Here is a 27,489-nt window from a genome sequence, read left to right as displayed (position 1 = left end):
GATATTTATGTATTTATTTGAATAGTCTCCTATCATATATATAATTAATTCTTCATCTTTCAGATACTGAAGAGAGTAGTGAGCGAGAACAACATTAAAAATATAAAGTATTTTCTTAAAAAAAAACTTTGTTCTTTCCTCTAAAAAACTGTCAAATGGTAACAGCCCTACTTTCTACGCCAGGAAAACCCACTGTTGGGTTAGTTGGCTCTGATTCCAATGGTCTCATCAGCTTTCTGAACGTAGGTACCTCAGCAGTGCCTCTTCCAAGATAACAAAATGAACTTTTAGAGATTAAAAAAATACATTTTGGCAATTGAAACTCACCAGCGCCTTTCTGCTTCTCCAGGAAGTTGTACCCGTCAGCACCTGCTGAGGGCTTTGTTGTCCAAACTCTGACAGGTAAAAAAATTCCTGTAGAATAAAGCCAGACCAGCTGGCTTTGAAGAGAAACCCCCCAGTTTGGGCTGCGTTGCCTGCTCTCCTTTTCTATGAAGACCCAGGCTTTCCCCCCTTGATCGTCAGGCCGTAAGATGCGTGATCCCTGTGCACAAGTGTCTGGCAGGCCGAGGAGCACCTGTTTCTGTCACTCCGGGGTAAATTTAGCTGTAAAGGTATCACTGACAACCAGACCTTTGTCAGAGCTGGCAAAAGAACACAGAGCTGCTGCCCTCCCCTCCCCCGCCTCCGAGCCCCTTCGCTGCTCGTTCAGATGGAAAATGTCAAATCGGAAGTCTATCCAAAATCATTCCTGAAAAAATGAGATTGCTTTCATATGGTAAAAAGTAAGTTTCCTTATTTCGCATAGACTTCAAAATTACATTTCCAAGAATAATCTTGGAACAAGACGAGTTTTTGTTCAATTAATTGTGGCTGGAAACTTTTTAATGGAAACCTAGCACACACTTACTTCATTTCGGGTTATTAAATCGCGTGAAGCGTTCAAGTTAGTTGCCATTCTTCGCTGTAGCTCATTTGTTCTTTTTGATCCAAAGAAATATTAGACGGTTAAAACTCATCACATAGGAGGGATTAATCATGCTACCAAAATTAGAAAGCATGTTCTGAGAGACTGAATGTCCAAATTGTATACTCGTAGCACTTAAACGATTGGGACTCAAGGATCCCACGACAATATTTAAAATGGCAGCTAAGGAAACCCTGAAGTGTTTAGGAGTCGGCTAAAGCTAGAGTTCTCTTACTCTTTGACTACGGTAAGGACATTTATCCTTTATGTGAATTTTTTAGATTAACTTCTTTATTGATGCTTCAAGAACAATTCTTTTTGAAGTAAAAGAGAGAGGCAGGCAGTGTTCATTGATACATCTGACATCAATATAGTAGTCAAGATATATAAAGCAGCCCAAGGAGTAATGTGCTTAGCCATGGCATTCAGAGTTTCTGCTTTAATAATTATGATTCCTTCAGTGGTGTTAAAAAGAATTGTGCAAAGTACCTGTTCTACTGTATTATTGCTGTTTACAAGGGTTGGGTGTGATGAGAAAAATAAATCTAGGTCAAAATCAAAAGTGCTTTGTAAAATAAACAAAGTTCTTATTTACTTACTATGTATAAACAGCCACTCACCAAGCCTCATTTCTCCACAGGGCACCACTTTCAGATAAAAACATAGACCTGAATGGCATCATCCAGTATCCAAGGAAACCATGTAAGTACCTCTCTCACTGTGTACTTCTCTTATTCAGAGTTTAAAAGCTTAGCTGAGTACTGAATAAGTGAGTGTTTTTATTTAATAATTATATGGAAGGCACTTTTTAGGAGCTTGCTAAAAAGAAACAGGTTCTTGATTGTTATGTGCATCATAACAAAACCATTATGTTTTGATCATATTTCATAAAATTATGTGTTTAGTCACAACCTCTCCATCAGTTCTCATTCTTAGGTACAAAACAGCTACTCAAAGTCCTAATGAATTGAGAGTTTCCAACTTTTCAAAGACCCATTAGTGTCTGAGAGACAGTATTTCAGAGGCCTTGTGCCAGGAGTAGTTACCTAATTGTAATAAAACTTCTTAAGTTTTAAAAATTAAGAAAAATGACTTGGAAAATTGGTATTTTGTTGGTAAACATTTGTAGCAGTTTATTTGGTTTCGGACTTGCTTGGGAAGTGTGCAAGGGAACAAAGAGATGTTAAGTATTTAAATGACCCAAAGAATCTTGAAAGCAAGTGTAATTTCCAAAATACAAAACTCTGTTTGCAGAATGGTTTGGGAGGTTGGCATAGCATTTTTATTCTTTCTTTTTTTTTGCCCCCAGGCTGAGGTATATTCTGTGGCTAATTTCAAGGTGCTAAGTAATTTTTTAGGAACTATGGAATCTTCTATGGAAATTTAGTTTCACAACAACGTGCTGTTCTGGTGAAAGATTCATTTCTAAAATAATTGGATTATTCTATCAAGTATTTCTTTACCTGGACTTTATTATGTTTTTCATATATGACCTTTGTACTTTTAAAATCAAACTATTTTTAATACTAAGTGATTATTCATTACACTTTACTTTTTGATGAAAATACTTAAAAGTATGTTCATTTAATTACAGACCTCCTTTCTTACCACGTGGATCAACTACATGGTTTAACCAGTCTTTTAAACACAGATGTATTACTTTTCTCAAGGTTTTCAGGAGTTATGTTTAAATGCAGCTGGTTTAGCCCTGTGATTTGGGAGTTTTTCATATTGTTTGTATTTACTTTTGTTACTGTTATATTTCTGTCTTTGCTCTGCCACATGGTTCACTGCTAAGCATGAGTAACAGAGATGATCTCACTAACATTTTTCTCCACTAAATTAGACAAACCCTTCACCTGGTCGGAAGACCTGGCTAGGCTGTGAGGTTTTTGTTTAATGCTGGTTCTGAACTTCCCTAGTGTGGAGTTGGAGGCCTGAAATACTGTGCTATCCATCAACTAGGAACGCCTTGCCACAAAACGCAGGTCAGGCTATCGCTGGGTAAACCTTGAAGCAGAGCAGGGTTAGAGCAGATCGTTATAAAGGAAGAAAAATGCAAATTGAAAGGGAAAACTAGCTAATGTTGTAATTCCTTATCTTGAGGAAATGGAATTTTAAAAAATTCCATTCTTCGTGTCGCAAGAGGAAAAAGAAAATCTACTCTGCAGTGCTTATGGCACAACTTTAACCAGTTACATTATAATATGGATTTTCCAGGAAAATCATTTAAATTTGAGAGGTTTAATTTAACCTCCTATACCAGAGGAAAAATGACTTAACAGAAATAAATTGGTCTGTGCACATCAGTTCATCAGTAGTGGTCTCTCTAACAAAGACCATCATTATTCAGTAGAAACTTTCTGTGATGATGGTCGTGTTCTCTATTTGCACTGTCCAGTATGGTCACCGACGGCGGTATGTGTCTGTTGAGCACTTGAAACATGGCTTGTGCAAAGGAGAAGCTGAATTTTAGGTTTTATGTAACTTTAATTACTTTAAATTTAGATAGGCCATATGTGACTAGTGGCTACTGTACTATATTTTGCTTAATCAGAAATTAAAATACCCTCTTGCAAAGAATTTTTAAACCTTTTTAATCCTTTGGTATTCTATCATATAATGTCATTTTTATATTTGCTTTACTCTTTGAATTATCATTGTAGTGAAATTTTTATAATTTTTCCAGAGATAAATGTCTTTAATAATATTGATGGGAAGACATTATAACATTGTTTTCTAAGCTTTGGGTAGCAGCTTTTAAAATGGCTATGGTAGACAAGACTATGTCTAAAAAGAAAACACTTTAATGAAAGTTCTAAATGTTGTTCAGTTGCTCAGTCCTGTCCGATTCTTTGCGAACCCATGGACTGCAGCACGCCAGGCTTCCTTGCCCTTTACTATCTCCCAGAGTTTGCTCAAACTCATGTCCATAGAGTCAATGATGCCATCCACCATCTCATCCTCTGTCGCTCCCTTCTCCTCCTGTCTTCAATCCTTCCCAGCATCAGGGTCTTTTCCAGTGGGTCAACACTTCACATTTGGTGGCCAAAATATTGGAGTTTCAGCTTCAGCCTCAGTCCTTCAGATTAATATTCAGAGTTGATTTCCTTTAGCATTGACTGGTTTGATCTCTTTGCTGTCCAAGGAACTCTCAAGAGTCTTCTTCTTCACCACAGTTCAAAAGCATCAATTCTTCAGTGCTCAGCCTTACTTATGGTCCTTCTTTACATCCATACATGACTTCTAGAAAAACCACAACTTTGACTATACAGACCTTTGTTGGCAAAGTGATATTTCTGCTTTTAGTACAGTATCTAGACTTGTCATAACTTTCCTTCCAAGGAGCAAGCATCTTTTAATTTCATGGCTGCAGTCACCTTCTGCAGTAATTTTGGAGCCTGAGAAAATGAAGTCTGTTACTGTTTCCATTTTTTCCCCATCTATTTGCCATGAAATGATGGAACTGGATGCCCTGATCTTAGTTTTTTGAATGTTGAGTTTTAAATCAGCTTTTTCACTCTCTCTTTCACCTTCATCAAGAGGCTCTTTAGTTCTTCTTCTCTTTCTGCCATTAGAGTGTTATCTGTATATCTGAGGTTACTGATATTTCTCCTGGCAGTCTTGATTTCACCTTGTGATTCTACCAGCCTGGCATTTTACATGATGTACTCTGCATGTTAGTTTAATAAGCGGGGTGACCATATACAGCCTTAATGTACTCCTTTTCCAATTGTGAACCAGTCTGTGGTTCCATGTCTGGTTCTGACTGTTGCTTTTTGACCTGCATGCAGGTTTCTCAGGAGGCAGGTAAGATGGTCTGGTATTCCCACCTCTTTAAGAATTTTCCAGTTTTTGTGATCCACGCAGTCAAAGGCTTTGGCATAGTTAATAAAGCAGAAGTAGATGTTTTTCTGGAACTCTCTTGCTTTTTCAATGATCCTAGCAATTTGATCTCTGGATCCTCTGCCTTTTCTAAATCCAGCTTGTACATCTGAAAGTTCTTGGCTCATGTATTACTGAAGCCTACCATTAGGGATTTTGAACATTACCTTGCTAGCGTGTGAAATTGTATGCACAGTTGTATGATAGTTTGAACATTCTTTGGCATCGCCCTTCTTTGGGATTGGAATGAAAACTGACCTTTTCCAGTCCTGTGGCCACTGCTGTTTTCCAAATTTGCTGGCATATCGAGCACGGCACTTTCACAGCATCACCTTTTAGGATTTGAAACAGCACAGCTGGAATTCCATCACCTCTACTATCTTTGCTGGTAGTAATGCTTCCTCAGGCCCACTTGACTTCACACTCCAGGATGTCTGGCTCTAGGTGAGTGATCACCCATCATGATTATCCGGATCATTAAGACCTTTCTTATATAGTTCTTCCATGCATTCTTGCCAATCTCTTCTTAATCTCTTCTGCTTCTGTGATCTATGTTGTTTCTGTCCTTTACTGTGCCCATCTTTGCATGAAATGTTCCCGTGGTTTCTCTAATTTTCTTAAAGAGATCTCTAGTCTTGCCCATTATGTTGTTTTCCTCTATTTCTCTGCATTGTTTACTTAAGAAGGCCTTCTTATCTCTCCTTGCTTTTGTTTGGAGCTCTGTATTCAGTTGGGTATATCTTTCCCTTTCTCCATTTGCTTTGAAGAATTCACTTACAATTTCTGCCATACATCCTTGCATATACTTCCCAAAATGTAACCAACCTACACAATCCTCACTGGTCTTAATCCCACAGAGTTGATTTCGCTCCCAAAGCACACATCAGGTTTTAAATCCACTTGCAGGGCCTTTTCAGACATTTAGTGAAAATGAAAATCAGGATGCATGATGATGTTTTAAAAATAGTACTAGTACAGTGGTGTTATAGACAGAATGATTACCTAAAATACTAAGAATTAAAAATTACATTGATTTAAAAAAAATCAGTAAACCACCTCATTTCTTGCATATATGTAGCATATTGGTTATTTGTAGGATACTGACTGTGAGGAATTGTTTTAAAACAGAAGATATAGCACTCATCCTCTTAGGAGTTCCATTTATTGGAACTGAGCGTATCCTTTTGGAGGGTGGGATTCAGATAAGGTAAAGGAGAGAGATTTCTTTTGGCAGAAAACCTTGGACAAGCTACTCAAAGTATCCTTACTACTGTCAAAAAAATGAATGAAAGAAAAATAGTTTCTAGATAATACATTCTCTCGAACAAATTGTTTGACTTGAGAAAAGAATTTTGGACATCTCCAAAGATTCCTTTCCTCTCACCTCAGAACCCAGAAACTACAAAGCGTGAGCAGCAAGTGCAGTTGTTAAGCAAACAGTAAACACGGGAATGGCCAAACTGAATGGAATGAGCTGTGTTGCAAGGATGCTGTGGGGAGGATGGCAGTCACATGCTCTAGTAGACTTCTCATAACACCTCCCCTTATTAAAAGAACAGGAAGTAACAACCACATTTATAGACCCAGTTTTCTGGTCTCCTTTGAGGTCTTTGGTGTCTTAGATTAGGTAGTCAACCACTTGTATGCTGTTAGGTCTTCAGAGAGAAGGCCTATCCTTGCTTAAAAGCCAGTGTTCTGTCTGTGTAGAGACGACATGATCCTCCAGTGAGGAGATCCGACAAATCAGTCTTCAGTGTCCTTGTGAGATGTCATCTCTGATATCTCTGTGTCTGAGAAATTGTTTTCATTTGGACTGTGACCTCTGAGCCCTTAGTCACCAACCTCAACTGTGTATTTTTTTGGTGTGTTTTCAAGTTTATTTATCTAGTTTGTTATATGAAGGTTCCAGATGTATTTAAAGTAGAGGGAAGGGTATAAACTTGCATACAATTATACCTACCTTCACGAACTATTGTCTCATAGGCATCTTTGTTTCCTCATATCCCTATTACCACCTCTCATCCCATCCCAAATTATTTTGAAGCCAGTGCCAGACATGACATCATTTCATCCTTTAATTTTTCAGTAGCTAGCTTTAAAAGATTAGAACTTTTTTTTTAAACTGAGAAAATGAACCACATCTAAAAACTAAACCACACAGAAAAAGTCAATATTTCTTATTGTTATCAAGTAGGTACAATCAATATTCAGATTTTCTCTGTTGTCTCAAGAATTTTTATAATTACTTTTTACTGTTTGAAACAGAATACATATAAGATCCATATATTGCAATTGGTTGATATTTCTCTTCTCTTTTAATGTGTAGATCTCCCCCCCTCCCCGACCATCTATTTATTTTTCCTTATTTGTTGAGAAAACTGAATAGTGCTTGTAGAGCTTTCCATAGTGTGTATTTGCTGATGCATTCCTTTGGAGTTGTTTATAAGATCCTCTGTCCCATGTCTTTCCTCTTAGTTGGTAATTAAAACTAGGAACTTGACCAGGTTCATTTGGAGAAGGCTGAGCAAAAGCTATTGGTTCTCTATGTGAGATGTTAGCAGGTATTGATCATTGCTCAGATCCATTTATTCCTTAGAGCTAAGGAATAGCCAGCGTTGGGTAGTGTCCTCACACATTTGCCCAGATCAATACTCTGCTAAAATCCCGAGTGGGACTCTGCAGATTTTAGGAGAGCATTCTCTATGCAGCAGCTCTCTGCCCATGTGCTCTGACCTGAGAACTGCAGCCACCTTGTTCTTCAATGCCTTCAGTTCTATGTCCTCAATTTGGGGGTTTGTGTCCCTTGAGTTACCCTCTCTGTGCCACTTCTAAGAAACCCTCAAGACAGTAAGCAGGGCAATCATGAGATTCACCTCTTTGGCTTCTCATCTCTCAGAGATCACTGTTCTTCATTCCCTGATGTCCGGTGTCTTAAGAATCATTGTTCCATGTATTTTATCAGAATTTGATGGTTGTTGTTGTTTTAGGAAGGAGGGTACATCCAGCCCTTCTTAGTCCATCTTGGCTGGATAGGAAGTCTCTGCAATTGTTTCTTTAAATTGTTTGTCTAAAAAAGTTTAACCATAGCTTATTAATTCAAGGGCTTCCCTTGTGGCTCAACTGGTAAAGAATCTGCCTGCAATGCGGGAGACCTGGGTTCGATCCCTGGGTTGGGGAGATCCCCTGGAGAAGGGAAAGGCTGCCCACTCCAGTATTCTGTCCTAGAGAATTCTGTGAACTGTGTAGTCCATGGGGTCGCAAAGAGTCAGACACGACTGAGTGACTTTCACTATTAATTCAAACACTATCTTAACATGAAGCTCAGTATTTAAAGCAAAGTGAAAAATGTTGGAATTGAAGTATGCCCGTGTGTGTACTTTGGAACACTGCTGAAGTTTTTAAACTGCCAGTGCAACCTCCAGGATCTCTTGCTGACATTTTCCCTGCCAATTAATTATGCTTTTTCCATAAGATGAGCCCTGTTTTATTTCCTGCCATTTAGAAGCAATTTTGTGGTCCTTTTATTCATTCCTTCAGCAAATATTTTGAGTGCCTACTATGTATTGTATAAAGTGTGGGAGATCCAGTGAGGAATACGATTCAACCTATCCCCTTAAAAATCTTGCCATTTGTTTTCACCCTAAAACTTGTACATGGATATTCATAACAACTTTATTAGTTAATAGCCCCAAACTGGAAATACCTAAATATCCATAATAGATGAATGGTTAAATGGACAGTGATCTATCCATAGTGTGGACTATTACTTAGCAATAATGAGTGATCAACCACTGTTAAGGGCAACAACTTGGATGAACCTCAAGGAACTTGTGTTGAATGAAGAGTTTATGTTAAGCAGATAATTACTACTTGCTTTCATTAATATAACAGTTAATAAAAACATAATTGTAGAGATGGAGGACAGATTAATGGTTGCCAGGGGTGAGAGGGCAGAGGAGGGAGTGGGTATGGAAGTGAAAGGGCAGCACTGGGAATCTGTGGTGATTGCAGTGTAGTATCTTGATTGTGGTAGTGGTTACTCAAAGCTACACGTGTGATAAAGTTACATATAGCTACACACGCACACACACATACACACAAATAAGTGCATATATAACTGATAAAATCTGAATATGCTTTGTGGATTGTAGCAATGTTAATTACCTGGTTCTACTATTGCAGTTGGTCTTCTCTGGTAGCTCAGACGGTAAAGAGTCTGCCTGCAGTATGGGAGACCTGGGTTCTATTCCTGAGTAGGGAAGATCCCCTGGATAAAGGAATGGCAACCCACTTCAGTATTCTTGCCCAGAAAATCCCATGGACAGAGGAGCCTGGTGGGCTATAGTTCATAGGGTCGCAGCTGTTGTGGTTATGCGAGATTTTAACCCCTGGGGACAGGGGCTAGGGAAGGGTACATCCACAAGCACGGGATAGTTCTTTGCACCTTTTTGTGGATTTTTAGTTATTGCAAAATCATATGGTTTTTCTTAAAAGGGCTTCCCTCATAGCTCAGTTGGTAAAGAATCTGCCTGCGATGCAGGAGATCCCGGTTTGATTCCTGGGTCAGGAAGATCCGCTGGAGAAGGAATAGTCTACCCACTCCATTATTCTTGCATTTTCCTTGTGGCTCAGCTGGTAAACAATCTGCCTGCAATGTGGGAGGCCTGGGTTTGATTTGTGGGTTGGGAAGATCCCCTGGAGAAGGGAAGGGCTACCCACTCCAGTATTCTGGCCTGGAGAATTCCATAGATCATATAGTCCATGGGGTCGCAAAGAGTCGGACATGACTGAGCGACTTTCACCTTCACTTTTCTTAAAAATCTTGCAACTTCGTGGAAGATACAAGGAACGAAATATCCAGTTACAATACATCGTAATAATACTTAGTAAACGGGAAGTGCTCTGGGGTATGTGTTTGGAGGAATACTTATCCCCAAGTCCAGAGGCCATGTTTCTGCTTCTCCCTCGTTTGCTACAACTTCCCAGTCAGGCCCTACTTCTAACTGTGTGTGTGCGGGCTGCCACAGTCATGTCCAACTCTTTGCGACCCCATGGACTGTGTCCTGCCAGGCTCCTCTCTCCATGGGGTTTTCCAGGCAAGAATACTGGAGTGGGTTGCCACTTTCCGTTCCAGGGGATCTTCCTGACACGGATTGAACCCACATCTCATGTGTCTCCTGCATTGGCAGGTGGATTCTTTACCATTGTTCCCCCCGGGGAAGCCATTTCTATCTGAGGGACGTGTCTAAGCGGTAATGGACTTGCAGAAGGCTTGTGAGTAACCCTCCTCCACCCTCACCACACAGAGTGATGTGCCATGCTCGTTAAGACCTCAGCAAAATATCTTCACCATACAAGGCAAACATTTTATAAGATTGAGCGTGTATAAAGTAACAGGAATCTCATGTTCTCACAACATGTTCAAATGGAAGTTCAAAAACCTATTCCAGATTTAAATATCAATGAGTTTTGGATTACGCATAGCTTTGGCTCATCTGAGACCTTGTTCTGCCATCAACCCCCATCAGCCAAAGCTTGACTCTGACCTGTTTAGAAATAACCTTTGTGTGTGACGATGAACCCAGAGCTGCAGTGGGCTTTGTACATATGTTGTCACTTGTTACTGTAATGTATTTTAAATCAGTGGCAGGTTGTCACATATTTTGAGTTTTCAAAAGTTATAAAAGTTTTTATCCCTTGAGACTAAGTAGAATGTGTATATTATTTCTGATATGTTGGGGGATATATTTTGGTTTTACTCCTACTTAGTAGTGAGCACTAGAAAAGCCCGTCCGTGTCAATTTATACTCTTGTCACTTTGTGACAACTCAGTTGTCTTAGAATTTTTGCCAGGATGTGTCTGTATTTCACAGATCCATGACAAGGTGGGCATCCAATGTATGGGCTGGAAATATTATGATATTATTTGTTGCTGTTGTACCAGAAACTCACCCCTCCTCTCTCAGTGTGAGGAAGACCCCCCTGGAGTTGCTCTTGAACTAAGGAAGGTGTCTGAGTCTGTGCCTGTGTGTATTACAGGAATATTCACTGGGTAACAAACATGCATAGACTTTTTTTTTTTCTTTTTTTATTAGTTGGAGGCTAATTACTTCACAACATTTCAGTGGGTTTTGTCATACATTGATATGAATCAGCCATAGATTTACACGTAGGGTCTCAAGGTGTACAGATAGGCAGCTTTGTCTATGAACATAGCAGCCAATCTGAGATGGCCTACATCTACTTTGTGACATTCACACTTAGTTCTATCTTTTGAACTCATTCTTCTTTTTTAAAAAAAAAGAATTGATGAAGCAGTGGGGTCTTGATCCATTTTTTTTTTCAAATTTTCCTAGAAATGATATAGAAATAATACATTTTTGAGTTAACAGGTCATTTATTGTTGATCAGATCCTGAGATTTTTTCTGTTTCTTTTTTTTTTTTTTTTTGTGGTGGTCAATTGTGTACTACTTTTTGACATTTAATTAATTTGATTTTCTGAAATAAAAACCTGTTATTTGTGTGCTAAATCCTTTAAAACTGTTTAAGAAAACAGACAAGACGATGTCAATAGTACAACTGAATATTTCTTTCTTGTTTTCTGGTAATCTGTGCCAGTTGGATGGTCCTGATTTTTATATAGCCATGATCTTTTCTGTATCCTATTCTATCTCTGTCTATCTTAGAAAATTATTACTAATTCTTATTTATTTCTTTAAAATGTACTTATAAGGACTCTTAAGGTTGCATAACATTCCACATGTGATGTGCTTTTCCTGCAACCTTAAGATTCTACCATGTTAGTCTGGTTCTATAATACTATTAAATAATATTATAAGCATTTTTCTTGGAGAGGAATAGGGATTAACAGGAAGCAGTGGCTTTTTCATAGATTTGGGAAGCTCTGAAATGTTTTTTTTCTAGGCAGCTTAAATATCCTTGAAACATTAATTTTGGAATAAGAGTTGCATAAGCACCAGTGTAATTCCTCCTCTTTATAAAGAGAGGCACCGCCACCATCTGCCTTCCTTGCCCTGCGCGTGCCTGAGCAAGATTGAGCTGAATGTACTGGCTCCCACCTGTACCCAAGCCCGTTGGTGCCTGGACCAAACCCAACGACAATAGGAAGCATATTTAGAGCCTTTGACTGTTTCTCCCTCAGTGGGTACATCTGGTGCCCAACAACAGCTGCTAGCCTCACTGCTCATTCCCAGCTCAAATCTCTGTAGTCTGCTGGATCCTGGAGGCCCTGACTCTGAACCTAGCCCCAAGGGACCCTCCTGGCTTCATGGTTACAGAAGTTATCCCCTTTTCTCTCTTTACAGGTCGAGGTCTCTGCTAGTTCTTCTTGGATCTTTGGATGCTGTCTCTTCACTTCCCACTGTAGTGTCTTATAGAATATGATCAGATCTGAAATGACCACTCCTTGCCTGATTTCTAGGTATCCAGGTAGTGGCTCCTTCCTCTGCCTGGTTTGATACCAAGTTACTGGACTACAGTCCATAAGGGTCGCAAAGAGTCAGATATGACCAAAGTGACTTAGTATGCAGCACGCGAGCACCCACAGCTGCAGATGACTTCAGCACTTGCTGTACCCTTTGAATATTATGCCTATCTCACTGACCCTTGGGGGACAGCCTTGGATGGGGCCAGCGCTGCGTTTATGATACCAAATGTGAGAACTGGCCCAGTATTGCCAAACATCCATTCTGCCTCACACCTGTAACTGGGAGAAGGACCACTGACATCATCTGTCTCTGGAGAGTGGCCTCTCACTGATACCATAGTCAGAGGCTCACTCACTTTTTTTTTTCCTTCCATATTTATTTATTTATTTTATTTGGCTGCATCAGGTCTTAGTTGTGGCACATGGGATCTTTCTCTGCAATGCATAGACTCTAGTTGTGGTGCAGGTTTAGTTGCTTCAAAGCTTTTGAGATCTTAGTTCCCTGACCAGGGATTGAACCCTTGTCCCCTGCATTGCAAGGAAGACTCTTAACTACTGGACCACCAGGGACGTCCCTCACTCACTTTCTTATTTGCTATTTAACTCTTCCTAGTTCCAAAAGCTTTTTCATAACTTAACAATAAGATGATTACAGTAAAGAATGGAACTAAGGCAAGTAAGAAATAAAGGGTAGGATTAAACTAAACCAGAAAATCTAGTCCCTGCTGCAAAATAGCCTGGAGTTGAGTAACTTGACTTTTAGGCTTAAGCTTTCTGCCAGTCAGATAAAAAGGGAGGTGTAAAATTGATACATTTTGGGGAAGAATGCATTTTCATTATATAAAATTTTTGTATCTGATTATCATATTAAAATGCTAGTGCATGCTGTTGAATTTTAATCCTTCCTTTCTAGCATGATATACTTCAAAGAATCATTCTTCAAAATGCCTTTAGATGAACACTATTGAGTCACTTTCTAGTATCCACAGTATAAAGTGCAGAGATACATGTGAAAATAATGATATACATATGCTGCTCAATATATTAAAAAATATTATTATCTCAACAGGTAATAACTATAAAGGTTACCAGTATATTTTCTTTTGTAAGTAAGTCTTTCAAGGTCAGTGTACATTTTTACACTTACAGCATTAACTCAGTTTGGACTGGTCATAGTCAAGTGCTCACTAGCCACTTGTGGGTTAGTGGGGTAGTGGTGGAAGGGGCCAGTCTTTGTTGTAATATCCTTGTGATAATTTCAGTCTTGGGATTTCTCAGCTACAGTTATCATCAAGAACCTTGTAAGGCAAATTCTTCGGTGTTCCTTATACTGAGTGATCATTAATCTGGAAGTTATTCTTTTATATGGCCAAAAAAAATTGTTAAGAAGAAAAAATAAAGTCAGTCATTATCGAGAAAGTGAATAACATGCTTCGAATACTTATGGACCCTTACTTTCAATCCCTCATCACTAGTGAATGAATTAATTTATGTTATCTGGGAGATTCTCTTGATCTATTTGTATGCCACCTGTTTCCATAAGACTTCCATGATTTCAAGAGCTTTCTCTTCTAGGGTTCCAGCAGGAATTAGTTGGTATTTTTTCAATGATATTCATAATTTTTTGCTTGGCATACAGTTACTGGTTAATTTCTTTGTTAGCCCTGGTGGAGAACTGAGACTTGTTGACTGTCCTCCTCCCCTTCCATGTGCTGCGTGGAGTAAAGTGTACTCAGTAATTCTTGTTGAATGAATGCATGTGTCTTCTCCTCTGACTTATGGTCTGGTAAGCAGGGGCATGCTTTTGACTCCTCTGGTGTATTTGTAGCCTAGTGTGGGGAATGTACTTGATGCTTGATGAATTCTTGCTGACTGGACCCGGGACTCATTGGCCTTCCTGGTGTTGGTCCAAAACTGTATCCTCAAACTATTAAATTACATTCCCTGAAAAGAAAATCATTGTTTTCATTTGGAGGGAGAAATACAAACACACATCACCAACATTCCTTACTGGTTCATAACTGACTCTATGAAAAAGGAAAGAATTAATGGAGAAACTGACACTAACTTTAGTTGAATGCCAATGAAGTATAATATATAGTTTTTGCCAGAAGGAAAAGTAGGGCTCTTCTTAAAATTTATTTTTAATTCGAGTAGAACTCTCATTGTAGGTGCTAAACATTATGTTGAAAGAATCTAGTCTGTGCATATTTGAGTCATTCATTCTTTCATCTGTTAGACACTGAACACCTGTTATAATTAAGACATTGTGTTAGGCACAGGGGTAAAAAACCAAAACATTCTGACCCTCAGGTTGCTCCCATTTTAGTTGGCAAACCAGAACACGCCAAAGACCTTTTTAAACCATTTTTAAATGTAGATCTAGCTAGCTACTAATGGGAAAAAGATTCAGTAAATCTAATTTTCACTCTGTTTTTCCTTCAGTGGTGTTGGCTAATAAGTATTTTTAGAATAAATGTGTATATAGTGGTTTGTTTTTTAAGATGTTACATTATTTGGCATTTATTATATTTTATTTATTTCTTTGATTGATTAATTGCAGTTAAATTACCTTAGCATGCTAGAACAGATTTTACAGATTTTGACATATGATTAAATAGCATAAAGCATAACTAATGTGGTTTTTAGTGGCATGCTATGTATTAAAGCATAAAATTTAAACACACACTTCATCAGGAATTTTTGCAGTTACAGTGAATTAGAAAGATTTAGATACTGGAACTCTCCCCCACTGCTCCATGCCTTAAGGGAGGGGCAAGAATTTTATAATTAAGATTATTATAGAAGAGTATCCTGACATAACTGATTGACTTTAGTGATGTGCCTTGAAAGTTCAAATTCAAGGTGTGCACTTATTTCAGTCAGCTTATTCTGAATGTTTAAATAAGAAATACTATTTCTGGGTATTCTGAATAACTCGTTGTACATTTATTCCTAATAGTGAGCATTTGGACTAATGATGGATTACTAATGAGCATGTAAATGTACCACCTGATTACATTAATATATGATCTTCCATGACGAGGTCTGAAATGAACATTTCTAATATGTATTTCTTTTCCCCAAATAGGCACTGTGGTGTATACTGAGCAGGACTGAGACAAGGGTGTTTTTCTTAAGAGCCACTGATTTAGTCAATTATCAAAAATCACATTATAATAAATGCTGTTCTAAGAATTTTGATTAACCTTTAAATAAATGTTACTTTGAAAAAAAACCCTGCCAAATGTGTTAATAATAAATTTTGAAGTGGTAGTAATTGCAAGTATGGCTTTATAGATAATATAGTTAATTGATACCACCCTCTCAAACATATATAGCACCTCAGCTGCTATGAGGCCATGTGATAGTGATGGTGTCTATGGCGTTTTTGATGCATTAAGGATGATATGAGCAAAATGGAAACTTAGAGTGCTCATCAGGGTCATTCTCTCATGGACATCTGATGCCCATGGTCAAGTAAATTTTTAATGACACATAGTCACTACACACCTTTCAGCCTTCTGAAGAGGTAAGTGTGCATTGATCTGTCCTAATTAGCCTTGCAGAGTACTTCAGACATTCTTGCATGAACACTATTATTTAATAAAATGGGGGCTGTTTTTTTTTTTTCCCCCACAAGCTCAGCACTTGTGCCTTGGATGGCTGTACTGTTGTGGGTTTGTTTTTTTTTAAACTCAAGTCTTAATGTTCATTCTTGTCTTTTGTCTAGCAATGTAGTATCAATGCGGCTGCATAAAAAAGTAAGCAAAATTAAGGAATGGGTCTGATTATGAAGGTTTGTTGCTATTATAAGAAACCCATAAAGCACACATCTATTCCTTTCCTAATGTATAGGGTGCTGACTGCATAAAATTGCTTGGAGAGACATTAAGGATACACAGGCAATTCTGTTGAGGTGTGCAGTGGGATGCTTTTATGTTTGGCAATAAAGGTGGCCCTGGAATATCTGATTTGCAAAATAAAAGGTAGCCAAAGCAATTTGCAGTTGTTCTAGATTGAAACTTTAGGGACATCTTCTTTTTAAAAGGAGTTTACTTTTCCTTGGAGTTTGGAGTCTATAAACAAGAATCCTGAGTTTGCTCAGTGTTGGAGTCAGTCAAGCATTGTCTATTATTACTTCATAGGATTTGAAGGTAGGGGAATTTCTCATGTAGATGCTTCTTACGCTTGTGGTGGTATTTGGTTCCTAATGGGATACAGACCAGGTGGTGTTAAATCTTATCCCAGGGATAAAGTCTACAGTCAGAACTTCTTAGAGGCATGAATATCACTTGGTAGATGTGGTTCACTGGTTATTGGATTATTTTTTCTTAAGAAAATGGAACAAGAGTAGGCTCCTTTTGAGCTGTGGGGCTGGCCATTGATGACAATGTTTGGAGTTGCCCTCGTCTGCCAGGAAATCAGGCATCTCTTCCTGCTGTTTCATGGCCACAAAGTTGGCTATCAGACACCTCAAATGCCTCCTTTACCTGTTTGCTGATACCAGAAGTTGCACAGAGATGAAAATTTGAGGGTTTTACGAATAACCCTTGAAGTGTTAACACTTTGTTTAAAAACGCCAGACCCATAGATCTCAGAGTGAGCGAGCTTACCAGCTCTTTCTGGAGAATAGGATTTTGAAAGTGGGGTGGCTAAAAACAATGAGGACACTGAGTGGCAAGCATGTAAGAGGAAGTGCCTCGTGAGCATAGTAGAGGCAAGATAGAAGACTTGGTGGGAGCAGGGTTAAAACAGAGGAGGACGAGATTTGCTTTGTCTACCATATAGGAAAGCTCTGAAAACGTCATACTTTCTAATTACAGTTTTAAAGCACTTTTAAAAATCCTAGTTTAAAACTGGATTTGTTTTCCGTTTTCTTAGGTATAAAATTTATGATTTCATTGCTGTCACATGCTATCTTTGAATTACTTAGTTCAGGTATTTCAGTTCAGTTCAGTTGCTCAGTCGTGTCCGACTCTTTGCGACCCCATGGACTGCAGCACGCCAGGCCTCCCTGTCCATCACCAACTCCCGGAGTTTACCCAAACTCATGTCCATTGAGTCGGTGATGCCATCCAGCCATCTCATCGTCTGTCATCCCCTTTGCCTCCCGCCTTGAATCTTTCCCAGCATCAGGGTCTTTTCAAATGAGTCAGCTCTTCACATCAGATGGCCAAAGTATTGAAGTTTCAGCTTCAACATCAGGTATTTAAGAAGCATTTATTGAACAACTGCTATGGGCTAGGTAGTATGTTGGATGCTAAGGAAAAAAGATGATTCTCCTCTATAATGTTTCTGTCAGTTACTATGCTTTAGATTATAGGTAACAGAAAACCCAACTTCAAATGGCTTTAGGAATAAGAAAATTTGTTGGCCCCACCACTGAAAGTCCAGAGGTAGGTGGAATTCAGAAAAATTCTAATCTAGTAGTTTTGACTTAGTTCCTTTCATCCTTTTTCCTTACCTTCTTGGTGGATCAGCGTCATCAGGGGCTGGTTGCAAGACAGCTATCAAGCAAGAGGGGCTACTTCTGAGTCTTTCTTGAAGAGTTAGAAAGGCTTTCCCAAGAGCTTCAAAGAAACCTTGTCTTGGATTTTATTAGCTCTAAGAGGCCAAGCCTTTGCAGGCAATTACAGGACTGGTGGTTATGGCTATATATGGGTTTGGTGAGAGCATTGGTGGGGTGGGGAGTGTGGGAGGATTTTCATTCTAGATTGATGGAGATGAGGGATTCAGAAAAGGATTCCTAGAAGAGATGCTGCCCGAACTAAATCCAGGAGGATGAGAAAGAACAAGGCGGTGGAGAGGGTATGCAGGAAATGAGGGACATGGGTGCAAAGACATAGAAGTGAGAGAGTACATTGTACAAAAGCAACTCCCTTACTCATTCCTCGTCTCAGCTTCACCTTTTCTTGCCAGAGAGGTTTAACAGAGCCTTGTGTGGTCCCCTCCTTCCCTGTACTTAGCCCATCTTTACCACTCACCACACTTCACTGTTATTTGTTCACTGCCTATTCTTCTCCACTAGACTCTGTGAGGGCAGAGTCCATGCCTGTTTAATTGCATGTCTGTTCCTGGTGCCTAGCATGTTGCCTGGCATCGTAGGGAGCTAGTAAGTGCTTGTTAAATGTACAAATGAATCAGTGATCTACTATTCTTTTATTAAGGGCTTTCCAGGTGGTGCTAGTGGTAAAGAACCCGCCTGCCAATGCAGGAGATGGTAAGAGACATGGGTTGGATCCCTGTGTCGGGAAGATCCCCTGGAGGAGGGGATGGTAATCCACTCCAGTATTCTTGCCTGGAGAATCCTATGGACAGAGGAGCCTGGCAAGCTACAGTCCATAGAATCACAAAAAATCAGATATGACTGAAGCAACTTAGTATGCATGCACATATTCTTTTATTAAATGACAGCATTTGGACCTCTTCATTTCTACATTGATAAGAATGGTTATAACATTTATGGTCCTGATTAGGCTTCTTATAAATAGTCATGAAATGTGGGTGGTGAAACATGAGTCTTGCAGTTTCTGAGGAGTTTTTTGACTCTGATATGATGAACTAGTCTGGATAGGGTTTTTCTCAAGCATAGTTGTGCATATCTATACACTGTACAGTTCCAAAATGGGACAAGACCATAAAAGTCAATGAGACTCATGTGTTGGATGAGTATTTGTCTATTGGAATGCTGTCTTTCCTCATCACATTCTTAAAAGGTAAACCCATGTGATAAAATTCCAGCTCAGGTGACTTTCTGATGTTTCTTTTAGTTTTATGATTTTAGAAGCTTCTAATTAGATGATTAATACATGATTTTACTGATATTAACCAGAAATCACCTTTCTGTCTGTTCTTTGATGTGTTGTATACTAGTAGTGGACTGTGGAGTTGGGGAAGGATTTTGCTGGATTCTACTAGACTGCATTTTCCATTTGAAGTTTTAAAGTAAGCTTCATATATTGAAATAAATTAATGAAAAGATGCTTTTGGCTAGAATGGCATATAGTACTTGCTGCTCATTAGCATCAGTATTATAATTTATAAAGCACCAACAATTGAACATCTTAAATGTTTAACTTGGAGAAAAAGAATATTATAATAATAATATATAATGATATTGATATCTCATATTGGAATCTAACCCTCGATTCTGTTTGTGATGTTAAGGATTTTTTGCAGTGGGCTAGTGAGTCTCTAAAGATCTCTAAGGCAAATTCTAGATGTCTTCCCAGAGTATGTCACAACTCTGTCTTGTGTAGTCTTTCTAAATACTTTTAAATGTACCTGAAAGTGTGAAATCTCTTAATTTAGTGAATTCCTTACGATATCAACTAGACAGGATCGTTTTATTGATTAAGACCTCTTTTAGAAGTTTATTTAGCTTTTTCTAAGTTATAAAAACTGTTTTAAACTTGGAAACCACTGTTCCATTAATTATAAGTAATTTTTACACATTTTCACACAATCTGTAATATATTTCAGACAGTTCCGATTAGAAGATATTTTTGAGCAGTTCATGGAATTATAACCCCAAATTTCTGCTTTCTGGAAGAATTACTTTGGGGGGCAGTTAATAACAATAAGAATTGCAGAAATGCTCCCACTTAATGCCTTATTTAGTGTTATCATCAAAGATAGCATTTTCCTTTATATAAATATCACATTCCTGTAATATTAATAAGTTCTTCATTGTTATGAAAAATTAGCTTTTTAAGGTACATTATGGTTCTATAGTTATATGTAAGAAATAGAACTGTGTAATTAATGGACACTGCAAATGATTTATAAGTTTCCCATGTAATTGTGACAGGTGAACACATATTCTCTAATTGAAGGAAGCAAAGGAGATGAATAACCTTGTCTATCACAAAGTATGGTTGGTTGGGACATTCTCTGCTTTGAGACCCTGGGAAGGAAAAGAAAACAACCTTTGTTGAGAAGTTTTTTGGAGGTTCTGCTGTTTGGGGTAGAACAACGGGTGGACTTCCCCCGTGGCTCAGTGGTAAAGAATCATCCTGCAAAGCAGGGGCCACAGGTTCAATCCCTGGGTTGGGAAGATCCCCTGGAGGAAGGCATGGCAGCCCACTCTGGTATTCTTGCCTGGAGAATTCCATGGGCAGAGGAGCCTGGCAGGCTACAGTACATAGGGTCGCAAAGAGTTGGACACGACTGGAATGACTTTGTACGCACTCACACAAATCTTTGGTAGAAATCTTTGGAAAGTATCTGGTCCGCGTTTCCCCTTCTACTGAGAAGAAGACTGGATTTAGTGAAGTTAAGCCCCTTGCCCAGAGCCTTGCATGACAAATGAGCCTGCAGAGGAGCCTGGTGTCTCCTGCCCTCAGGCTTATGGATGTGCTTTGCACAGCATCAGGCTGCTCTCTTGGACTCTTATGTGAAAGAAACTTAACCACACATGAGAAGCAAAATCCTTTTGCATGAATTCATTAATAAAAATATTACGGTGGTTTTGCAGTTTCACAGAGTGGAGCTTTACTGACTTCAGAAAGTGAAGGAGTTAAGCTCCCCAAATACTAAATGAAATCTACTCATAATTTTTTAACAAAGCAAAACTTATTTAGGAAAACTTTTCCCGAGTTCACCAGAAGCCCAGGCTCCTCTTGGAAGGAAAGCAGGTTGAGGCTGTTGAAACTCAGTTCTGCATTGTGATTTTCTCCTCCGAGAGCTTGGGAGATTGGCATTACTCTGCAGCAGTGTCACAGCCCGCAGTCATTTAATGCCTCTTCTTGTGAGGCCAGGATTCCACGCCCAAGTGCATTTAGTAGGTCAGTACAGTAATTTTAAATGTCTTTCTTTCAATCTTTTGCCATCTTCAATTATACCTTTCCACCCTGCTATTTGTGTAATTTTCTTCTGTCTGAAGTCTCTTTACTGTTGTTCTCTATTGCACAGCATGACAAATTACCCATCAAGCCATATCTTTTCAGCCCAGAAATGCGCAGTAACACGGAGTCATGGCATTATCGCATGTTGCGCACTTTATTTCCTCACAGTTCATTCAACTGTGTCACTTTATTTTCCTGGCTTCCTTTTGTCATCACGGAGATTAACCATTTTATCCTTCCTAAACTTTGGAAACAATTAGAATGTCATTATAGTGGAAGCTGAGAGTGAATGCTTGCTTAGGACTATGTGGAGTATACTTTTCACATTATCAGTGGCAAAATTAAAGCCATGAATCCTGAGTCCGTTTCGAAGGAGAGACTTCAGAGGTTATTATACAGCTGAGTAACCCTGGCTCTGGACAAGAGAATTATTTGAGTCTGTGGCCACCAAACACATTAACTGTAAGAAACCATTTAGCCTGACATTGAGTACCTGATTCTTCTGTTCTGCGGATTATGAAACTCTCAGGGGCCCGTGTGTTCTGTACACAAAATCTTTTTTTCCCTCTTAGCTTTGGCTAACTACCAGTAGTGTGCAGTGTGCAATGAGATACAATAGACAGTGCAAGTGTGTGTTAGAGAATCAATTGGTATTGATGCTGTAATCAGCAGGGCTGCAGCTGGTATGTAGACACATCACTGGAAATGGTGATTAAGATCATATTCAAAAGCATTCAGAAAAACCCACAACGTTTAGATCACTGTTCAGATAGATGGCTGTTTTATTGGGACAGACTGAGGTGGACAGCTCATGGTACTCCTAGATTCTTCTAAGATGTTTTTTTAACTTAATATATTTTATATGGTAAATTTGTATTTTAAATGTTATATTTATAGTATCCAGGATAGTGGTTGTTGGTAAGCCAACAAACAAAAAGTTCAAAGTTCTTTTGCCACAGCCAGCTTCCAGCCTGCCAGATAATAAATACAAGCTGCTCTAGGGAGAGGGTAGGAGGAGGAAAAGGGTGTGGTTACAGTGTGGCTCTAGTCTGAAAACACACCTCTTGAGTTGGTTGGGAGGGCAAGGGGAAGAGAGAGACAGAGAAAGAAGCAGAGGGGGACAGAGGGAGGGAGAGGTGGCGAGAACAAAAATGAATGTGAGGTGGTCTGGAGGGGAAAGGCCATGGGAAAAGCCAGTAAGGATCGTGGCATGGCAAAGGATGTTCTCAGAACTTAAATAAATGGAACAGTGGGAATATGAAGTGAGGTTCCCTAACCAGGCATTTACTACCCGTGAGCAAGTAATTAGCTAAAAATATTAGCTATTTATTTCATTTAGGAGAACTTTAGGATGAAAGAGACTTGAGCTAGAAATGGCAGTTGCTTTCATAAAACTCATTTTCTACTCTAGATCCACATTTTCCTGTGAACACCTTTAGGTTGTACTAAAAATGGAGTGATTGAAATCTCAACTGCATATATAATTTTCAATTTTAACTGTTTTGAAAAATAGAGAATAAGCTGGAGGTTTAAAATAAAGTTTGGTATGGAAGTCTTGTCTTTTTATCTCTGCATTATCTTTGACACTCAGCTAAGCTCTAGTCTAGAAGTATCAAAGCCCAGCTGAAAGATAGAAGAAGGAAATCAGAACCAGGGAATGTGTCTTTTAGAAACAGTGACCACAAAAAAGGCAAGCTATTGATATTATCGTTAAGGTTGGGATTTCATGAAGGTAAGCTGCTATTGAGAGAGGAAGGACTTAATACTTTAAGATAATAGTTTTTTAAACCATAAAACACATCAAGCCTTACTTACCGTATGTGATTTTTAACTAGCAGCCAGTAAAAAGAAAAGAAAAAAGGGAAGAGTGAGAGATTTCTAGGGAATGAAAGAGGAGATAACAATGAAAAATTAAAACTCGAGAGAAATTCCTAGCTTTCAAAATACTTTGAAATGTATTTTTCTATGTTAATCACAAGCTACCTACAGATAAAAATAGGAGAGAAATTATTAAAGCCCTTTTAAGAGATAGAGAAAATGAGACTCAATAGAAAAGAGATTTACCTGAAGTCACATAAGGAAGTGAACAAAGCAGTTTTTCTAGAACTCGGCTGTGCAGTATGGTAGCCACTAGCCACTGGGGCTGTTGAGCCCTTGAAAGGTGCCTGGTCCTATTTGAGATGTGCTGCACATATAAAATACACACCAGATTTCTAGAAGCTACTACAAAGAAACAGGAATATTTTATACAACCTTATGGACATATTGGACTTCTCAGGTGACTTAGCATTAAAGAACATGCCTGCCAATGCAGGAGGTGAGGGTTTGATTCCTGGGTCTGGAAGATCCCCTGGAGAAGGGAATGGCAACCCACTGCAGTATTCTTGCCTGGAAAATCCCATGGACAGAGGAGCCTGGCGGGTTACAGTCTCTGGGGTTGCAAAGAGTGGGACACGACTAAACAACAACAACAAAAAATGGATATATTGGGTTCAATAAAAATATTATTGAAATTCATTCATTTGTTCCTATTTATTTTTTAATATGGCTACTGGAAAATTTTAAATCACTTACGTGACTTGCATTATATTCCTCTTGCTCCTCTTGGCACCTCATCTAAGACTTCCCAGAAAAATAAAGGGAAGGAAAAAAAGGAGAGAGAACTGGATATAGTTGGAAGCATTCATTCTCCAACTGTGTCTCACTGAGTACCTAATATTTACAAAAGTGATTCTAGGCAGTATATTGAGCACATTTTGAGGAGAGGAGAAATAAATCATAACAGGGGGAGAGACTATCTTTTCTGGAGTTCTTTAACCAGTTAGCGAAAGAAGCATACAAAGGATTCTCTCATTAGATTTTATCAGATCTCTTCTAAAGGAACCGGAGTAGTGTAGAGGTGCAGAGCCCAAGATTTTCCTGGCTGGGTGGGGACATTGGTCTCACCCACCCAAGGGCATTTGATGGCAGGTGCCGGAGGGGGTACGCCGCCTGTCATATGGCCTATCCAAGCGGAGTCCACCCACACGGGGGAGGACCTTGCCCGGGGACAAACGTGTGAAGCACATTAGGGAAGAGTGTATGAAAAACGCAGCTAGCGTAGGAATAAAGGAAATGTTGAAAAACTAATGAACCATAAGATCTCCGTAATCGTCTCTTAATAGGCACATTGTTGAATAACACTGGTGTGCGCTAGGTTAGTTATAACTTGTTACATCCGATTTCATGAGCTGCATGGCGGTGCACACCTCATTCAGGAGGAAGGGACTGAACCCAATGTTGTCACTTAGAACACACCCCAGTAATTACTGCTACAGATTCCCGTCTCTAAAATATTAATATTTTTACAGGAACCGTTTTCAAGACCTGCAGCGCAATAAGGGAAAAATTGAACGACTCTTGCCGTTTTTCAAGGTTTGAGCAGAAGGAGGGGAGAAAGAGACTTGTGTGATTATTTTAAATGAAATTCCACTTTCAAACTTCTCGATCTATTTGAAATCTGTCATTTTAAAATTAATAACTGTTTTCCCTTAACGCAGTCTGTGTAAAGAAACCGAATCCACTTCTGAGCATTTCTCCTGCCTTCCCAGATACATGGAAATTCACTACTGTTGCTGACAAACAAAATGCCACAAGATTTGTCATACAAATCACATTATAAGAGGGTTCCAAAAACTTGACAACGTTGACAGTTGTTTTCAGCAAATGGCTGCTTTACTCTGTACTGTCAATGTTGATGTCCTTGTGCACGTGTAAAAGAGCAATGTGATTAAGGCAAGCTTGTCCACGCTATGTCTGAGCCAAGTTTTCCGTCTCCGCGTGGCACTGCAAGATTGCTCAGCTGTTGCAGATAAGGCAGGAATAGCTAGCAGATTTCTGCCATTTAAAAAAAAAAAATGTTCTCTGGGCATGCATTTCTGTAGGAATTTACCAACATCTGCTGCTGACCTAAGTTTTCTCTAGAAGTGGCATATTTAATTTATATAAGTAATTCACAATGGTGTGGGTCAAGCCTCATTTCCTTTAGAAATAATGAGTTGTGTTCACCAAGAAGAGACGGGTTGACGTTTAATAACATGTACATTCTCTAAATTGTCATTGTAGTCTCAGCCCTCACACTTTCTTGGCCCATCTTACATTTATTTTCTGTGTGTTCTCTAAATTATATTTCAGCAGGAAACTTTTTAGAAAGAAGAATAAAGAGCTGAGAGATTTTGGTGATTCCACAGAAGGCCTACATTTCACACTTATCTTTTTTTTTTTTATAGGCTCTCTGAAAATGTTTGATTTTTGGAAGCTAATTTATTCTGGGAGAATTTTGTAGTTGAATTTTAGCATGACTTAAAATTGTCATATGTGCAGTCCTCAAAAGAACATACAGGATTTAGGTATTTCCCATTGTCAAGATAACTTTTGACTTTGGACATGATTTATTTACCATTTTGTTGACCATGGCTCAATTTTGAAATTTACTGTGTGTCTGTTGCTACCATTTTAATTCAGCTTCTTTTAAAATGTGAATGCTCTTCAGGTAAAAATACAAAACTTAACTTAGTCCTGGCAATTCAAACCTGTCTTGTAATGCATTTGCTATTTGATTCATCTATTCTTATTCTTGGTCACCTTCTAGTACAGCTGCATGCTTTAACTGTCTGACTGGTCTTTGAAAATCTTAAACCACATTCTTTGGAACAGTTGCTTCATGTTGGTTGAAATTCTCTGTGGCACTTTTTTCCATTCGCAGGAGCCAACAGCCACCATAGCAGACACATAGTTTCCAAGAACTTAGGCACGGTTCATGATTCCTGAATCTCAACAATTTCATGTAGAAACTGCAATACCATTTACAGTGTATAAAATCTTTGTGCTTTAAAATTTTTAAAAGGTATACATTTATAGTGTGATGTTAAATTAGCATACATCATTTTAAAATATTTTCATTCTTACAGCTAGCAAAGGGACACAATTTTAAAACCCACTATTAAAATTAATCCAATTAACTGAATTGAGTAATTAGCTAAAGATGTGAGTGAAAAATTAATTTTAGGAAAAATTTAGGATGAAAAGTGACTTGAACTAGAAAGGATAGTGGCTTTCATAAAACACCTCTGTATTTTCTAATCTAGATCCACGTTTTCCCATGAACACCTTTGGGTTGTACTAAAAATATAACAATCGAAAGTTCAAATTTTAAGTCCCAAATTACTACCTTTCAGATCCAATGAGGCATCTAAAAAATGGGTCAAGGTAACAATGCATAATTTGAAAAGTTAACAAAAAGTTGCTAATGGAATAAAATGAAAGTCAATATAATTGTGATAACCTTTAACACCTGTCTTATTTCTGTTGTCAATTAAACATTTAGGAAGCAGATATTCTTGTGGAAAATTTGCCACAGTTAGCATCTTTATTTTCATATAGTCAAGGGGTGAGACAGGAAAAATTTCCCATAGAGTGTTTAGATCCTCTGATTAAAGTCTGACCAAGTCTGGTCAGTGTTTAGATCCATCTGACCAAAAAGGCATGAGTGGTTTATAAAAAAGTTGAGTAAATAAAGAGAAGCAAGATATGTATGAATAGATAAGGGCACACAGGCAGGAAAAACATGGCTTTTTTTCCTACAGATTTTCATGTATTTTTATTTTGTAAAATTTCATCACCGTTTTATTGATGATGACTTTTTGTACTTGAATAATGATATTTCATTTATGAGATTTATGACATTCTGGTCTTAGCCTTTTCCTTAGTTTTGATTTTGTGTGTAAGTCCAGAAGTGTATAATCTGTCTGTAACTCAGATCTTGTCACTGCCAATATCTTCCCAAGACTGATTCAGTCCAGTTGTAGATATGTTATAGATAGACAAAAGCAAAGGGTGAGGAAAATAAAACCATTACTTGTGTATATGGTGTAAAAAGAAATTCTTTTCTCTGAGTAAACACGTTAAGTCACATTCTTCAATGCACAATTTGAGTTCATCTCCTGACACAGTTGTTGTCAGGAGAGAAGTGAAGATAAGTTGTTCTTTAGGGACTTCTGTGAGATATCAGAAATATATCATGTGGATATCTCAAACAATTGTACTTCTTACCCTATACTCCTGAAGGCCGTAAAACTCCTCTTTGCAAGGTGACCGGATTTTACTGGTGGATGAAGGATGATGTGACTGCTTCTCATTTGCTTCTGAACTTTCTCATGATACTGAGAATTTCATGAGACAAAAGTAATGTTATCAATCATGCTATAAATACTTATATGAAAGTTTTATTATGTTTTTCTGGGGTGTGCAAGATGAAATTCCTTTTACTGAACATTTTGAGTGTTCGGAAATATTTTACTGG

At 38.5% G+C, this 27,489-nt stretch overlaps 1 protein-coding gene and 1 long non-coding RNA gene across 8 annotated transcripts in view; one reads left to right on the top strand and one right to left on the bottom strand.

Moving 5' to 3' along the window:
• Positions 1 to 516, bottom strand: part of MEF2C (myocyte enhancer factor 2C) — a 174,527-nt gene extending 174,011 nt beyond the window's left edge. For 5 of the 6 annotated variants that reach the window (XM_043464689.1, XM_043464690.1, XM_043464687.1 and 2 more), the window contains exon 1: positions 328 to 463. The gene's annotated coding sequence lies outside the window, so the exon portion shown is untranslated. Of the gene's footprint in view, positions 1 to 327 lie in introns of all 6 variants that reach the window. The other variant, XM_043464692.1, reaches the window with a different exon arrangement.
• The window catches only part of LOC122439546, a 160,679-nt gene that overhangs the window by 2,592 nt on the left and 130,598 nt on the right, over positions 1 to 27,489 (top strand). Inside the window, exons 1-3 of one of the 2 annotated variants that reach the window (XR_006268913.1) lie at positions 992 to 1,214; positions 1,608 to 1,669; positions 24,500 to 24,563. This is a non-coding gene — a long non-coding RNA (uncharacterized LOC122439546). Of the gene's footprint in view, positions 1 to 991; positions 1,215 to 1,607; positions 1,670 to 24,499; positions 24,564 to 27,489 lie in introns of those variants that run through there. The other variant, XR_006268912.1, reaches the window with a different exon arrangement.

This window comes from Cervus canadensis, chromosome 4 (assembly GCF_019320065.1).
Source record: "Cervus canadensis isolate Bull #8, Minnesota chromosome 4, ASM1932006v1, whole genome shotgun sequence".
NCBI lineage: Eukaryota > Metazoa > Chordata > Mammalia > Artiodactyla > Cervidae > Cervus > Cervus canadensis.
This window is presented reverse-complemented; position numbering and strand designations above follow the sequence as displayed.